Genomic DNA, 5,567 nt, shown 5'->3' on the forward strand with positions numbered 1-5,567 from the left:
GAACTGACTGAATGAAACCACAGGTTGATCTCTATTTTGTTTACCTTTCTGTCTGCTGTGGCCCTGTGCTGTGGGATCTGTCCATGGGCTGTATCAGTGTCTGGCAGTGGCCAATAGCTCTGGGTGAACATGCTGAGCCCTGGCCCTCACCAGAGGTGGTCACTGATGCACAAAGAGTGAGGCAGGAACAGCCCTGGGGAGCTCAGGGGGTGCAGAGCCCCCTTCCCACGCCAGCCCTGCGTGTCCTCTCTGCCCCACTGCCTGCAAGGACAGCATTCCCTGCTCTGTGGGACTGCTCTGCTGGCCTGCTTGGACCTGGGCATGAGATTGGCTTTGCCCAGGGCACTCTGGCTCAGTTCAATTCCCCAGGAACATGGGTTTTATTCAAGGTGCAGCGTGCAATAATGTCACTGCACATCCCTTCTTGCATTGCTGTCAAGTCCCTGACAATGTGACACCCAGCTCAGCATCAGTGCCCTGTGCACCAGCCCCACTCAGCTGGCACTGCAGGGGACAGGGTGTCCATCAGCACAGCCCCACTGCCCAGTCCATGGGGACAGAAGCAGCATGTGCCTGGCTTGGGGAAGGTGACACATGAGAGATGTCAGAAGTCAATCGGAACGGCTGCCCAGTGCTGGCACATTATGATAAACTGCCCTGGGTCTCATTCCAAGTGTTTAGATTCCCAGAAAAAAGAAAAAAAAAAGAACTTTTGAGGATGTAATATGAAATACTCACATAACATAATGCTGGCACATTTATCCCACAGAAGACATGGCAATCATAATTGTGAAGGGAGAATCTTCATTTCCTGTAACCATAACACTAGTGCTCTTTGTTGGGCTTTGAATTGCACATGGTTCCACCAGAGCATCAGATGAGATCTCCTTTGTTACTGTGGTCCAGATGTGCAAGGCCACATGGGACAGGTCCTGTACTAACCCAAAGTGCATGGGCAGTCCATGCCCTACAGAGCTTGACTCAATTTGCATGTTAAAAACCTCCCAGATTTCAGGATCTAAATTTTTTTGGATGATTTAGGGCACTACAGTGTGTGAGAAACTGAACATGGCGCCATCTATAAAGGTCTTCATTTCCAGTAGATGAGATTGGAACCTTGGCACATGGACTCGTTCCAATTTTTACCCTTTTCTTCCATATGATCAACCTTATAGTTGTAAAAAATTCCGGTTATACTTTCTGTGTCTCCCCTCACCTGTCCCAAAATGTGACTCATCACTTACTCTTAAGGCAATGCCATTGATAAAAGCAACATGGAATTCAATGCCTTTGAAGGATACAAATCCATTTGTTTTCGTGCATCTTGGTTGAACTTTGCAGCTCACAGACTCTGAAATTAAAAGGACAGTGAGTGCCCTGATCGTTCTCTGCAGAGCACAGCCAGGGCTCAGGTGCTGAAGCCTGACACTGATCAAACAGGGATCAGTCTCAAGAGCACAACACTCCCCACTGCAGAAAAACATCTCTGCTCTTTGTGTCACCCAACACAGCCCCCCTGAAGCAACATTCAAATAGTCAAGAGTGACACTGGCCCCGGGTAAGGGGATACCCAGCACATTTACATCCCTGCACCTGCCCTGCTCCCAGCAGCAGCGCCACCAAAATCCCCCCCAGCACCAGCAGCAGCAACTCTATAAAGCTCCTCTTGCCATCCCTGACACTCCAGCAACAGCAGCCACTGAGCTGCCTCAGGCACTGCTGCCACAGCCCCCTTGGCCAGCACAGCTCTGCTCCCCAGCTCCACCATGGAAGCTTGTCACTCTCCTCAGCAATCCAATGTCACTTCATACGGGGCCACAGCTTTGGCCATCATCACCCTGGAGGCATTTGCTGGTGTGTGGATAAATGCTTTCATCGTTTGTGTGCTTGGCATTGGCTGGGTCAAAAAGAAAACCCTGAACTCTAATGAGAAGATCTTGCTGCTGCTGGCATGCTCCAGGTTTTGCTCTTTGTGCTTCTCATGGATAGATGCCTTTCTCTCAAACCTTTACCCTGACTGCCTTTGGGTTCATTCCATATTTAAACTACTTCTAGGTGCTTATAGTTTTTCCATTCATTCCAGCTTGTGAGTTTCAGCCTGTCTTTGTGTTTTTATTGTTTAAAATTTGCCAATTTCAGGAACAGCCTCTTCAACTATCTGAAAGTAAAAATTGACCAGCTGGTGCCGTGGCTTTTGTTGGGGTCAGTGATTTTCCCCCTGATTATTGGAATTCTTGTCAACAGCACTATAGATAAAGCTGTCTCTGTAAAGCTCAATTTCACTTGCCAAGGAAGACTTTGGAAAGCATCTATCCGAATATAGGAACATTTTTACCCTCTTTTTTTTGTCACTGGTGTTTTATTTACTGCTTCATTCATGGCAGTCATCTCTTCTGCTGTTTTCCTTCTCTTTTCTCTCTGGAGACAGAAATGCAAGATGCAGACAAACTCCATGAACAGCCCCAGCATGGAAGCCCACATCAGAGCAATGAAATCTATTCTCTCCTTCTTCATCATGTACAGCATCAACTTTGTGTCTTTGATTCTGACTCTAATTTATGCCTGTGGCACGGGGAGGGCACCTTGGGCTGTGTTTAAAGGCTATGCCAGTCTGCGAAAAATGTTTGCAAACTGTCAGCAATACATTACTTTGTTGCACACGGCTCAGCTCCTCGCTGCAAAAATAAAAAACTGTGAGCCGTGAGCCCAGCCACAAGTGGGGGCAGGAGTGGCCAGCCCCCGACGAGCAGCAACCGCGCGGGCTGAGAGGCACCGCCTGGCTCCAAGTCCCAGCCCCCGGCCAGAGGCGGCCGCACAGGGAGAGAGGGGGCAGGGAGCCCCCGGCCAGCAGGAGCTGCACAGGGAGAGAGGGAGCTGGCAGTGCCACACCGCCACAAGCTGCGGAAGGTCCCGAGCCACCCTGAACTGCAGCAAGCCTGAGGTGTGAGCCTTGGCCGCCCTGAACCGCGGCAGCAGCAAGCCGCGGCCGCCCCGAACCCCACCTCGCCAACCGGGGGCGGGCGGGAGTGCCGGACCCCGTGCACGGGAAGGGCGCTTGGGCTACGTTTAAAGGTTACACCAATCTGTTAAAATGTTTCCAATATGAGCACATGCCAGTAAACTGCACCATCGTGGGATTCCATTACTAATTAGTTACTTTGTTGCACGCGGCACGGATCTTCACAACAACAAAAATGTGCGCCTTATAGTCCGGTGCGCCTTATATGATCTACAAAGTTGCGAAATTTGCCGACTCCCGGGGGGTGAGCCTTACAGTCCGGTGCGCCTTATAGTTGTGAAATTACTGTAATTAAAATATCTCTTTGAGTCAAACTTTTCTCAATAGCAAAGTCATTTAGACCTGGATGCAAAAAGACAATAATCATGCTGCAAACTGATGACATTCACTGCACACAGTTCAAGGAACAGCATCCATGTGAGCTGCAGCGTGTGGGGAAGTGCTGGCAGTCCCAAGCATGGTGCCAAGCCTTGCACAGCAAAGACCACAGGAACCTGTGGCACCAGCAAGGTGACTGGACACTTAATACACTCCAATCATCATGGACATGAACTGGAAGGACACCAAATCCCAGGGATCCAAATGTTTGGGTTACCCCCTCAGAGGCACCCAGCATGGGCTGCTGCTGTGTTACTGTGCCATGATGAAAGTGCTTTAAAGATCCAGAGGCCTGAGACTCTACTATGGGAAACCTGGTGCCAAGCTGGGGAGGAAACCTGGTCTGGCTCTGCCTGTGGTGTGTGCAGGCAGTGCAGTGGGGCAGCTGCCCACTCTGAAGGGGCTTTGGTCCCAGCAGAGACAGTCTCTGGTGGCAGGGTGTGACTGTCAGAGGGCCTCCTGGGTGCTGAAACAGGAAAATTTCCTTCACACCAGCTTGAACAGAGCAGAACCTGAACTGGTCATTGATTTCACCAGCTCAGGCTCAGAGGTTCATTGTACCTCATTCCCAGTGCCAACTGTGCAATTCTCATCTCACCTACAAAAAGCTTCCCTCCTGCTTCTGAATTCAGAGATACAACCATTTAGGCCAGAGCAACCTCTCAACCATTCCAATATCTCTTTGTCCAAAGAACATACAATCCACCAGGCCCTCTCACCAAACTGTCCAACTCTCCTTAAACAGCAACTGCCCAGAAACTGCAAACAAATAAGGAAAGCCACTTTATGACATGCCAATCCACCTTCTGTAACAACAAAGGATTTGGAGTTGAATTAATATTTCCATATCAAGCATAACACCTGCCCTGAGGAGATTGCCTTTTCTTTTCCAGGATTCTATCCTGGAACAATTGTGGCCTTCTGGGCATTGAAGGCCAGGTATGGATGGAATGGATTTGTTCAGAAGAAACTGGGCAACTAAAAGCCTAACAGGTTGGCTAACCAAGGCTCGTCATCTGGGATTTCCTGTAATAAAGAAGGAAAACAAAGATTCTGGAGAGATGTTCAGCCTAAACCAAGTTCAGATGAAGCAATGCACTGTGAGTGTGATGTTTCTCAGATCCCAGTACAGCTCTGTGGCTCTCCATATGCAAAATATCAGAGGTCTGATGCATTTTGAGATGCACAAGGGCATCCAAAAATCCACATAAGGTGGTAGATACAACTTCCTAGAGATGCCTTCCCCTTCTTGAGTGGGGCCACAGGGGATGGATTTGACAAAAAGCAGACTCCTGTCTTTCAAGCACCTGATCCATATCTTCTTGATCTGAAAATCCAGCATTGGATACTCTGAATTCTACACACCTTTATTTCTTTTAAGGGACCAGATTCTCCACACAGAGCTGATTCCAAGCCATAGCCACGGTGTGGTCCTGTTATTGTAACATTTTGTCCTGGTTCGGGCCAGGACAGGGTTAATTTCTGCAGTAGCCAGGAGAAGGCAGGGCCAGTGGTCAGGGGTTATTCTCTATGATCTCATTGACCAGGGGCAAGGGAAAGGGTTTCTCTTCAGGGGAGAAGGGGTTCCTTCTGATATTGTCTATTACTGAGGAGTTATTCCCGTGTTAATAATTGCTTCTCTTATGCCCTCTGACATCAGTACTCTTACTGCTACTGTTCATTTCCTTATTGCATTGTTTTTTTCAGTAAATTGTCCTTATTTAAGCCATGTTATTTTCCATTTAAACCTTGAATTCTCCTCTCCAAAGAGGAGAAGGAAGGTGGGGAAAAGGGATGTGAAAGAGAGCGGCAGTGTGGTTTGGTGAGTTGAAGTGGGAACACTGAACTGGGGATGACCATTCTGAAAACACAAGAAATATTAATTTAAAGTTTCTGTGCAAGTACTGACTGAGCACAGACATCATACCTTCACAATTGTTGTAAGAGAAGTAAATTCCATTTTTCTCACCAGCATATGGAGAGAAAAGAAAGAAAGCAGTAAACCAACTCTGAAAATACTAAACCATGTTTTCTGTCACAGGAAAATCATATCAAATCATAAAGCAGAGAACAGGAATATCAAGAAATCAAAATTCTCTCAAGGAAATGCTCTGCCCATCATCAACATCAAAAATTAGCAAAAGAAATACTATTATTAATGAGTGTATCC

The 5,567-nt window shown here is 47.8% G+C and overlaps 1 pseudogene; it reads left to right on the top strand.

Annotated features, from left to right (window-relative positions):
- The first annotated feature begins 1,647 nt into the window (after nt 1-1,647).
- Nucleotides 1,648-4,817, top strand: LOC116993640 (annotated as a pseudogene).
- The last annotated feature ends 750 nt before the right edge of the window (nt 4,818-5,567 follow it).

Source organism: Catharus ustulatus, chromosome 3 (genome assembly GCF_009819885.2).
Source record: "Catharus ustulatus isolate bCatUst1 chromosome 3, bCatUst1.pri.v2, whole genome shotgun sequence".
Taxonomy (NCBI): Eukaryota; Metazoa; Chordata; class Aves; order Passeriformes; family Turdidae; genus Catharus; species Catharus ustulatus.